A 13,003-nucleotide genomic window follows, 5' to 3' on the forward strand; every position below is an offset into this window, starting at 1 on the left:
TCTAGGTTTTGATGACCAAGGAGCGAAATATGCTAGCTTGGCTCTCGATCTGTTGTTTCTTGCCCTAAGCCGCCGCCGGGTCATCCCCTTATATACACGGGTTGACGCCCTACGGCCTACAGAGTCCTGGCCGGCTCATACAACGTGTCTGGCTCGGTGACGTCTTTTACATGCCTTACCTTACAAGTCTTATTCATACATGACGGTTTATACTCACGGGCCTTAAGCCGCCTCTGGGCTTGGGCCTACTACAGGCCTTATCCTTAAACCGTCACCTCTGTATACTCTTCAGGCTGTGTTTAAGTAGCCCGCCATTGTGATTGACCCGGCCCCTCCTGGGCGGGTCATGCCTGGTAGTCATATCCCCAACATTAGGCCCCAGGTTGATTTGAACTTTGTTCTTGTCAATCTCCAACACTTAGAAGAAATCCATCTATTACTGCTGCGACAACCTTGTAACCCGCCATGACGTCATCTCCAGATTTTTCGAAAACCCGCCACCACGTCATCTTTAAAGGATCTTTATCTTTAATGCCTTTCCAAAAATCGAGGCACTTAGGTAGCTGGATAACCATGTTTCGGCCTCCTCGTTTTTCGCGCCTGCCTGTTCACCTATCCCCTTATAAATAGTTATGACCAGTCTTCCTCAGTCTTCTCCTTCTTCCTCTCGCAACCCTCTATCGCTCGAGCTCCGCCGTCGCCACAGCGCTCACTGTCGTCCTCAACCTCGGCCGCTGCATCACCCTGAGCTTGTCCAGAGAAGGACGGCGATTCTCCGCAGTAGATCTGCGTTCGTAAGTCCTTGCTTTGCCATACCTTAGATCTGCAGTAGGGTTTGCGAGTTCCTTCTGTGTTCTTCGCTGTTCATCACAGATTCTTTGTAGTTTCTCCACCGCATCCTCCTTTGATCTAAAAGAAGTATAGAACTCATGCGGTAGTTGTCTTTCATCCATTCCAGACGCTAGATATTCCCTTTTTCTTGTACAAAGGCCTCCTTACAACTAATGAACTCCTCTGCGCTGGGTTTTTTAGGTCTAGATTTATTTTTCCTTGTTGAACCATCTTGATCCAAAATAATAGCAACAACTTGTGAAACTTGTTTATCTCAATACTTAGCCAATCCTGTCTCAGGCACCCTTCGAATATCTTTAGTCATGGCGGCTTATCATGTCGGCTCATTTTTCCTTTATATATCATTAGCCCTTACTTAAGCCGCCATTACTCATCTGTACTATAATTATTAACCTGTAATTTTACTAATTGATTTCTACCGGAAAATTACTTTACTTTCAGCTTGTCCTTTTTCATTATGCCGTCAAAAGCGCCAACAATCAGCAACTGGGTCCCTTCCACCGTCACTGATGACACTTTGAAGGATTTTGTCACCATCGGATACTTGCCATAGAGAAGAACATTATGTCCTATCGTGCTCCTGACCCGGCCGAAGAACAACCTCGGCCCAAAGACGGTGAAGTCATCATCTTTACTAATCACATGAACCGGGGTTTTTCACCACCCGGCTCAAAGTTCTTCAGAGATGTTCTGCATTTTTTCAAGCTTCATCCACAAGATCTGAGACCCAACTCCATATCCAACATCTGCAATTTTCAAGTTCTCTGTGAGGTTTATCTTCAAGAAGAACCTACCATTGAACTCTTCAGAGAGTATTTCTATCTGAACCGTCAGAATAAATGCACCAATGGCCCTACTTGGAACTTGGTGGAATTTCGATTTAGCACCGACAGTGTGCTGTCTTTCCTTTAGTAGTCTTACCAAGCCATCCCAAGGATTGGAACCAAACTTGGTTTTATTGCAAAGACACGTCTCCAGCTGATGAAAAACCAATGTCGGGTTATCGCATGGAGCATCTGGATTCTAAGTTTGTGCTCCCTGACAAGCTGACTGCCGCTGAACGTAAGAAGCTCATCCCGTCCATCAAAAGGATTCAAGCCTTGTTGGGAAACGGCCTGACTGGAGTTGACTTGATCCGTTGTTAGATCGCATGGCGGGTCATCCCTCTGAGCCGCCGAGCCAACTTGATGTATAAATATGGTGGAGGCCCAGATGATCCTCTGCGTCATAGTTTTGTACAACTGACTGAAGAGGCCATTGTCGAAATGTCAACCACCCTTGTAAACAGTAAATACGAGGACTGCAGTAAAGTTGGATTGATTCCTTTCTGCAAACTTAACCCGGCACTAGAGGTAAGTCCCCTTGACTCCCTTTTTTTCTTCAGTAGTTAAGTACTTGTCTAACTTTTAACCGATAATCTACCTACAGGCCAAATCTGACTTTTGGAAAGTCAAATATGATCATGAAGCTGCCAAGAAGGCTAGAGCCGCCGCCCTAGCCGCCAAGAAGACAACCCGAAATCCAAGAAGAAAAGAACTGCTTCTGATATGTTCAAGACGGATAATGTTTCTGACTCGGAGGTAGCGCTTGACTCTCTTGGCCTGCTTTTTAACAACCTTATTGACACTGACTATTGCCAGGATGACACGGGGGCCAGCCAGGCAGTAGAAGAAGAGGTAGCTATTTCCTCTGACTCAGCCCCTTTGCCAAGAGAAAAACCTCGACTGGTAACTCGGAAAGTAAGGTTTTCACACCCTTTGGCTTATTTGGATCCTCATTTTCTTTTGAACAAACAGCAACATGAAAGCCATCGTCAGGCCCGGACTAGAGACGACAATGAACTGCCCTCCGGCTTACCAAAAACTCCTCGAAAATGCTAGAATGAGATTTCTTTCGCCTTTGTCTCTTGCTTTTATCAATGAATCTATTTCCTTACTCTCTTAACTGTAATCTTGCTATTGCAGGAGGTTTCTCGCTCTTCTGGCGATTCTTCACAAACTCAATTTCCAGCTTTCAAGACTGCCCCTGGGTAAAGAAAATTATCTTTCTTCTGCATATTTAAGACTGCATCATTATACTAACTCATGAAAACCTTTTTAGCGGTCAAGCAAAGCCCAAGAAAGCCAGGGTGGCTAAGCCGGCGGAAGACTCGAAAGACCCTGCTCCTGAACCGGCAATACCAACTACTCCTGAACAATCTGAAGCACCAGAATACCCTGCTATCAACCTTCAATCAGACCTTCCTGAGCTATCAGCTGATGAAACCATTCTCAATCCATCCAACGTTGGGCCGTCCAGCACAGTTAACCCGTCGGCGCCTTCTAACAATGATGTTCTAATCACGGGTAGCAGATTCGTTGAGCCAGGTAACCCAACTGTACTGGCCAGGCACTCTGTCAAGCAAGAAGCTTTGGAAAGGCAGAAGGTACGATTTGACGTCTCTCACTATGCTCACCTGAGCATTAGTCACGTGCTATCTGGATACCTCAGTCATGTGCATTCCAGCCGTGACTCTGAAATCGAAATGGTCAAACAGCTGCAACTGAAATATGAGGTACGCTCCCCGGCTTCCATTAGTTTACATATACTCTGCCAGCCCCCAAGTCTCCGGGTTATGATGAACCTGAATGATATGTAGACTTATGATATAGGTTGATGTTCTGTCTTAGATTTTCCCTAAGTCCAGTGGATTAGCATAAATGTCACTTGTAGTCCCCAAGGGCTGGTTTAATTCATCATGAATGAGCCGGTACTTGATTTCATAACTGACTTGAATTAGGCTAAACAAATGTTGTTATCCGGCTCAAGAGGAAAAGACTTTCTTAATATCATGCATTAGCCCCCAAGTGCCAAGCGTTGTTACTTGTAACACACTTGGGACTTTAATCATAGAAGAGTCATTTTTGCAGTTAAAAATTGCTTTGGCAGACATTAGCCCCGAAGTGTCGAGTGGTGTTGCATTGCAAAGTACTTGGGACTTCAATCATTATGACTTTGATTGGAATAAATTTTTGACACACCTGTGCATGTCTTGTAAACCGCCATCAATGAATTGGGTTCCCAACTGACTGATGCAAAGACCCGGTTGGCGGCTCAAGAAACGGAGATAAAAAATGCCGACTCCAAACTCCAGCTGAGCTTATCCGAAGCAGAAAAACTGAAGACCAGTTTTGACGCAGAGAAAAAGTCTTGGGCCGATGAAAAAACCGTGCTGATACAGCATGCTGAAACAGCCGAGGCGGCTCTCAAGGAGGTTTCCACGGAGCTCGCCGGTTTAAAGAACCGGGTGTCTTAGATGGTCTCTGCAATCTTTGGTAAGTCATTTGCATTATTTATTGAAACTCTATTTTTGCTAGAAATATAAGCCGCCTGCTTTACCATTTAAAATACTCATAGGTCCACGGAGCAGCAATCTGAGCGAAAACAGTTTGATAAAACTCAAGGCGGTTTACACCTTGGTGGAGCAACTGTACACTGGAGCTCAACGGACGCTTTCTATCATTTCCCCAGCCAATAAAGGACCAAACCTCTTGAGTGATGTTTTGAAGAAGCTATCCATCTTACCCGCCAGATTCCAAGAGGTCAAACGTTCTTGTGCAAGAGCCGGAGCCCTAACCGCACTAAGCCGCTCCAAAGCCTGGGTGCCGAAACTCGACCCGGCGGATGTAGCCAAGGGGTATCCCAGTTTTAGGGAAGACAGGAGCCCATTTGATCAAGACGATTTTGCTGCCTGTGTGTGGGGAGTTCGTCCTCGGGCTACTATCCTTGGTGATGAGACCAATATTGATAAGTATCAACCGGGTTTTGATATGGAGAATAAAAAGATGGCGATGCCATCGTATAAAGTGACAGATCTTATTCCGCCGGTTCGTCAACACACCTTTGCCCCAGAGGTTGACCCGTCTGGACTAATAGATGACGAAGCTGAGTTTGTTGCTCTTCATGGCTTTGATTGGTCCAAGCCCAGCTTCCAACCAGTGGAGGGAGATGAACTGGCGAGGGAGGAGTCATAATTATCCAAAATAATCCAGCCAAGACTTAATGAACCGGCCTTAGCTTAAAATATGCTTAGGAGAAAAAGAGTTTTAACCTTTTGGGCTTTCAGCGCCTTGTAATAGGCTAGCTTGAAACTGCATGTTCTACCTATGCCATCGTGCATATTATACTGCATATGACTGGTTTTATCCATCATGTCAATATATGTTTTATATCCTTTATCATATCGGTAGCGTTTAATCATGTTCCTGTATGTAAGAGATGAGAAAACTGTCCTGGCGGTTTGTCGCTGGACGGGTCAAAACACCCGATATATAATTATGAAATTACCATAACGGAATAGTCAGGGCTAGATGTAAGGATAAATAAGGCTGGAAAGCCTTTGATTAAAGAAAAAACACAGATAAATCTGTTTATTAATGACAATGTCATACATGTGTTCTTTGATTCTGGACTGCCGGCTTATGTGACCCGGACAGTAAGGGTGACAACCCAATCCTGTTAGAAGTCAATACTTCCACATGCCTGATGACTGCTATACCTTGGCAACTCATTGTAAAATAACCGAGTCGGTTTAAATTGAAACCATACTTGCAGTTTGATTCGAGACAACAAAAAACCAGCAAAACAAAAGAGTATCTTTCAAACAATGTAAATCAAGCATTAAGAAAAAGTTTGGAGGCTTCTGATTCGAATACGATCGGTAAACAGGACCAAAGGGGTTAAGCTAGGATTCGAATACGATCATGTAGCCCCCAGTGGCTTTGGCGTTGCGCCGATCAAGAGGGTACTGACAGCTATGTTCTCTTTGGTTCGAATACGACCTATGTTTGAACAGGAAGCCCCCAAATGACCTTGAAAGGTTTTTAACGACCCTGATTCGAATACGATCCAAGTCAGACCCAAAAGGGGTTAAGCTATGATTCGGATACAATCAAGAAGCCCCCTAGTGAGTTTGGCTTTGCGCCGATCAAGAGGGTTACGACAGCTATGTTCTCTTTGGTTTGAATATGACCTATGTTTGAACAGGAAGCCCCCTGGTGACCATGAAGTTTTAACGGCTAGATTCGAATACGATCATGAGCCAGACCAAGAGGGTTAAGCTAGATTCGAATACGATCAGCCCCCAATCTGGTTGTTTAATAATTAAAATAATAAAGATATGTGATCATGAAAGATGAAAAGAATAGAGGTCCTACTTTATTACTTATCGTAATATATACAGCGTCAAAGTATGTACATTATGAGAGCCGGTGGCTCAAGTGTAGTAAGGCCAAAGATGAGCAATATTCCATGGTCGACGGGTCTCCTCCTCCGATTTACGTGAGTCTTTGTGCTCTCGAACATCGATAAGGTAATATGACCCATTGTTTAAGTTCTTGCTGACCACAAAGGGTCCTTCCTAAGGTGGGGATAGCTTGCGCGCATCAGACTGATCCTGGATGAGCCAGGGCACCAGGTCACCTTCTTGAAAGGTTCTGGACTTAACCCGGCGGCTGTGATAACAGCACATGTCCTGTTGGTAAATTGCTGATCGAGCTGCTGCCAAGTCTCGCTCCTCATCTAATAAGTCAAGCGCGTCCTGTCGGGCTTGCTCATTATCATCTTCAACGTAAGCCGCCACGCGGGGCGAGTCATGACGGATGTCACTGGGCAGAACTGCCTCTGCTCCATAAACCATGAAGAAAGGGGTATAACCCGTAGACCTGTTAGGGGTAGTATTGATGCTCCATATCATAGAGGGTAATTCTCCCACCCAACAACCCGGTGTCCATTGTAGGGACCATAAGCCAGGGTTTCAGACCTTTCAGGATTTCCTGATTGGCTCTTTCATCTTGACCATTGGATTGGGGTGAGCTACTGATGAAACATCAAGCCCGATATGCTCCAGTTGATAGAACTCTTCCATATCTCCTTGGGGCAGGTTGGTGCCATTGTCAGTAATAATGTTGTGTGGAAAGCCAAAATGAAAGATCACCTTCTTCATGAATTGAACTGCCGTGGCCGCATCACACTTACTGACCGGCTCTGCCTCAACCCATTTTGTGAATTTGTCCACTGCCACCAAAAGGTGTATCTTCTTATCTTTGGACCTTTTGAAAGGTCCAACCATGTCAAGACCCCAGACTTCAAACGGCCAAGTGATTGGAATCATCTGCAATTCTTGAGCCGGCACGTGTACTCGTCGTGCAAATTTTTGACACCCATATCACCTACTGACCAGATCCTCTGCATCGACATGAGCCGTTAGCCAGTAAAAAGCATGACAAAAAGCTTTGGCCACAAGAGACTTTGAACCGGCATGATAGCCACAATCTCCTTCATGGATCTCATGAAGAATTTCCTGACCTTCTTCAAGAGAGACACAACATTGAAACGCTCCGGTGACACTGCGATGATACAACTCTCCATTGGAAATTGTCATTGACTTAGACCGCCGGGTTATTTGTCTAGCCAAGGTCTCATCCTTCGGCAACTCACCCCGGGTCATATAAGCCAAATATGGCATTGTCCAATCTAGAATGACATGAAGAGCCGCCACCAATTGTGCTTCTGGGTCTGGAACAGCCAAGTCCTCCTCTGTAGGCAACTTGACAGAAGGGTTATGCAGAACATCTAAAAAGGTGTTAGGCGGCACCGGCTTACGCTGAGATCCCAACCGGCTTAAAGCATCGGCCGCTTCATTCTTTCTGCGGTCAATGTGCTCCACCTGATAACCCTTGAAGTGTCCAGCAACAGCGTCAACCTCACGGCGATAAGCCGCCATGAGAGGGTCCTTGGAATCCCACTTACCTGATACTTGCTGAGCCACCAAATCTGAGTCGCCAAGGCACCGTACCCGGCTTAAACTCATTTCTCTAGCCATTCGAAGACCATGGAGTAAGGCCTCATACTCAGTTGTGTTGTTAGTACAAGGAAACATCAATCGCAACACATAACAAAACTTGTCACCTCTAGCGGAAGTTAAAACAACTCCAGCCCCCGAGCTCTCCAATTGCCTGGACCCATCAAAATGAATCGTCCAATATGTGTTGTCTGGCTTCTCTTCAGGTATTTGCAACTCCGTCCAATCATTAATGAAATCCACCAGTGCTTGAGATTTGATTGTTGTACATGGCATGTATTTTAAACCGTGAGACCCAAGTTCAATGGCCCACTTGGCGACTCACCCTGTGGCTTCTCTATTTTGAATAATATATCCTAAAGGAGCAGAGCTAACCACAGTGATAGGATGACCCTGAAAGTAATGCTTAAGCTTCCGGCTTGCCATGAATACCCCACAAACAAGCTTCTGCCAATGTGGATATCTCATCTTGGACTCAATGAGCACCTCACTGATGTAATAAACCGGCTATTGAACCGGCTGTTCCTTGCCAGCCTCCTTGCGCTCTACAACAATGGCCACACTAACAGCACGTGTGTTAGCAGCCACATATAACAACAGTGGCTCCTTCTCAATGGGAGCAGCAAGAACTGGCGGCTCGGCGAGCTATCTTTTCAGATCTTCAAAGGCAGAGTTAGCAGCATCACTCCAGACAAAATTATCCGTCTTCTTCATCATTTGATACAACGGCATAGCCTTCTCACCTAACCAGCTTATGAACCGGCTTAAAGTTGCGACACGACCCACCAGCCGCTGAATGTCATTGATGCACGCCGGCTTAGCCAAAGACGTAATCGCCTTAATTTTCTCCGGGTTAGCCTCAATGCCTCTGTTAGACACCAAAAAACCCAAAATCTTGCTAGCTGGGACTCCAAAAAATGCACTTGGTCAGGTTAAGCATCATCTCGTAGACCCGGAGTTTATCAAAGGTTTCCTTCAGATCATCTACCAGAGTTTCCTTCTCTCTGGATTTCACCACTATATCGTCCACATAAGCGTGAACATTACGCCCAATCTGATTATGAAGACAGTTCTGCACGCACCACTGATAAGTCGCCTGGGCACTCTTAAGCCCAAAAGGCATAGACACATAGCAGAAGGCTCCAAACGAAGTAATGAAAGCCGTCTTCTCCTGGTCCTTAACTACCATTTTGATCTGATGATAGCCAGAATAAGCATCCAAAAATCTCAAACACTCACAACCCGCAGTAGCATCAATGATCTGATCAATACGAGGGAGAGCAAAAGGATCAGCCGGACAAGCCTTATTTAAATCTGTGTAATCCACACACATACGCTAGGTGCCGTTATTTTTTAGCACAAGCACCGGGTTAGCCAACCACTCTGGGTGAAAAACTTCAACAATAAACTCGGCCGCCAAGAGCCGGGCCACCTCTTCTCCGATAGCCTTGTGCCTTTTCTCGTTGAACCGCCGAAGAAATTGCCTGACCGGTTTAAACTTGGTATCAATATTGAGAGTGTGCTCATCGAGTTCTCTCGGTACACCTGGCATGTTAGAAGGCTTCCATGCAAAGATGTCCCGGTTCTCATGGATGAACTCGATGAGCGCGCTTTCCTATTTGGGATCCAAGTTTGCACTGATAATGAATTGTTTGGATGAGCCGGCAGGCACAAAATCAATCATCTTGGTATCGTCAGCTAACTTAAACTTCAGCGCCGGCTCATGCTCCATGGTTGGCTTTTTCAAAGACGTCATGTCCGCCGGGTCAACTTTATCCTTGTAAAACTTCAACTCCTCTGTCGCACAAACAGATTCGGCGTAAGCAGCATCACCTTCCTCACATTCCAAAGCTATATTCCGACTTCCATGCATTGTGATAGTGCCCTTATAACCCGGCATCTTGAGCTGCAGATAAACATAACATGGCCGTGCCATGAATTTTTCATAAGCCGGCCGTCCAAACAGGGCGTGATATGGGCTTTTGATTTTGACCACTTCAAAGGTTAACTTCTCCACCCTAGAATCATGCTCATCTCCAAAGGCTACTTCTAGCTCAATCTTACCAACTGGGTATGCGGACTTACCAGGCACCACTCCATGAAAAACAGTGTTGGACGTCTTAAGACTTTTGTCAGTTAACCCCATGCGATGGAACGTCTCATAATAGAGGATGTTGATGCTACTGCCTCTGTCCATGTGTACTTTAGTGAATTTATATCCATCATCCTGAGGCGCCACCACCAAAGCCAGATGACCCAGATTGTCAACCCGGGGAGGGTGATCTTCCCTACTCCACAGAATAGGCTGCTCAAACCATCTCAAATAACAAGGAACCGCCGGCTCAACAGCGTTCACAGCTCTCTTATGAAGTTTCTGGTCCCTTTTGCACAAACTGGTGGTGAATAGATGATATTGCCCACTGCTCAACTGCTTTGGGTTACTCTGATACCCGGATTGCTGCTGCTGCTGACCACCTTGGCCAGATTGCTGATTATAGCCGCCTTGATTATAGCCACCTTGGCCATGAAAACCGCCACTTCCTGAGCCACCGCCCGGGCCATGAAACCGCCACCACCTGAGCCGTTGCCATGTCCATGGTTACCGTCGAACATGTTAGAATTCTTGAAAGTCTTCGTGATCGTACAATCTTTCCATAGATGAGTAGTTGGCTTCTCCCGGGTGTCGTGTCTTGGACATGGTTCATTTAGCAACTGCTCAAGGGTGGGACCTGACCCGCCTGACCGAGGAGGTGGCCTCCTGAGGGAGTCCTGGATTAGGCGGTGTTCGGATAGCCGGATTATACCTTCGGCCGAACTCCTGGACTATGAAGATGCAAGATTGAAGACTTCGTCCCGTGTCTGGAAGGGACTTTCCTTGGCGTGGAAGGCAAGCTTGGCGATACGGATATGTAGATCTCCTACCATTGTAACCGACTCTGTGTAACCCTAGCCCTCTCCGGTGTCTATATAAACCAGAGGGTTTTAGTCCGTAGGGGGAAGATACAATCATACCATAGGCTAGCTTCTAGGGTTTAGCCTCTCTGATATCGTGGTAGATCTACTCTTGTACTACCCATATCATCAATATTAATCAAGAAGGACGTAGGGTTTTACCTCCATCGAGAGGGCCCGAACCTGGGTAAAAACATCGTGTCCCTCGTCTCCTGTTACCATCCGTCTAGATGCACAGTTCGGGACCCCCTACCCGAGATCCGCCGGTTTTGACACTGACATTGGTGCTTTCATTGAGAGTTCCTCTGTGTTGTCACTTTTAGGCCCGATGGCTCCTCCGATCATCAACAATGATGCGATCCAGGGTGAGACTTTTCTCCCCGGACAGATCTTCATATTTGGCGGCTTTGCACTGCGGGCCAATTTGCTTGGCCATCTGGAGCAGATCGAAAGCTACGCCCCTGGCCATCAGGTCAGATTTGGAAGTTTGAACTACACAGCCGACCCCCGCGGAGACTTGATCTTCGATTGGTTTGAGCCGCAGCCAAGCGCGCCGCACTGTCACGATGGACATGATCTAGCTCTGCTGGCGAACAGTGCCCTGGAGGCTGCACCCGCATCAGCTCCGACCCTTAATTTGGAGCCAACTGCGCCAATCGAGGATGGGTGGTTGGACACCGCCTCGGGGTCTGCAATCTCTACGGCGATCGAGCCGAACACCGGCCCTATTCTCTGCGAAGCCCGTGACTCCAAGGAGCCAGACTCCTGTCCAAACTCCGAGCCCTCCGCGCCCCTACCGATCGAACCCGATTGGGCGCCGATCATGGAGTTCACCGCCGCGGACATCTTTCAGCACTCGCCCTTCGGCGATATTCTGAATTCACTAAAGTATCTCTCTTTATCAAGAGAGCCCTGACCGGACTATGGTCAGCAAGGTTGGGATGCGGATGATGAAGAAATTCAAAGCCCACCCACCACCCACTTCGTAGCCACTGTCAATGATTTAACCAACATGCTCGACTTCGACTCCGAAGACATCGACGGTATGGACGCCGATGCAGGAGACGATCAAGAACCAGCGCCTATAGGGCACTGAAAAGCCACCTCGTCGTATGATATATACATGGTGGACAGCCCAAAATAAGGCAATGGCGATGGAACAGCGGAGGATGACCCCTCCAGGAAGCAGCCTAAGCGCCGGCGTCAGCGGCGCCGCTCTAAATCTCGCCAAAGCAAAAACGGTGATTCCGGCACGGGAGATAATAACACCCCGGACAGTGCCGAAGACAACTACCTCCAGCAAGATTCAACACAGGAGGATGGAGAAGCCAGCCCTCATGAGAGAGCGGCAGACAGAGAGGTCGAGGACGATAATTATATGCCTCCCTCCGAAGACGAGGCAAGCCTCGACGATGATGAATTGGTTGTGCCGGAGGATCCCGTCGAACAAGAGCGTTTCAAATGCAGGCTTATGGCCACGGCGAGCAGCCTCAAGAAAAAACAGCAACAACTTAGTGCTAATCAAGATTTGCTAGCCGACAGATGGACTGAAGTCCTTGCGGCCGAAGAGTATGAACTCGAACGCCCCTCCAAGAGCTACCCAAAGCGCAGGTTGCTACCCCAATTAGAGGAGGAAGCACCTAAACCTACATCACCAGCGCATGATGCGGCCGACCGGCCACCCCGTGGCCGCGACAGAGAGGCCTCTTGGCCCTCCACTCAAGCCACACCCGGGCGCCGCTCAAAAAATACCAAGGCACGGGAAAATGCGCCAGACCTGCGAGATATATTCGAGGACAAGGCAAGGCAAACAAGATCGATCTACGGATCGGGTGGGCGCCCCACGGCATGAGACGGTAATCGTCACTCCGGATACAGTAAATCCGGCCGGGCCAAACACAGTAGACAAAGCTCGTTTGAGCTGCGTCGTGATATAGCCCAATACAGAGGCGCCGCACACCCACCATGCTTCACAGATGAAGTAATGGATCATCAAATCCCCGAGGGTTTCAATGTTGGGGAACGTAGCAGAATTTTAAAATTTTCTACGCATCACCAAGATCAATCTATGGAGTCTTCTAGCAACGAGGGAGAGAGGAGTGCATCTACATACCCTTGTAAATCACGAGCGGAAGCGTTCAAGAGAACGGGGTTGATGGAGTCGTACTCGACGTGATTCAAATCACCGATGACCTAGTGCCGAACGGATGGCACCTCCGCGTTCAACACACGTACGGTTGGGAGACGTCTCCTCCTTCTTGATCCAACAAGGGGGAAGGAGAGGTTGATGAAGATCCAGCAGCACGACGGCGTGGTGGTGGAAGCAACGGTGATCTCGGCAGGGCTTCGCCAAGCGCT

Source organism: Triticum aestivum, chromosome 5A, assembly GCF_018294505.1.
Source record: "Triticum aestivum cultivar Chinese Spring chromosome 5A, IWGSC CS RefSeq v2.1, whole genome shotgun sequence".
NCBI classification, from domain to species: Eukaryota; Viridiplantae; Streptophyta; class Magnoliopsida; order Poales; family Poaceae; genus Triticum; species Triticum aestivum.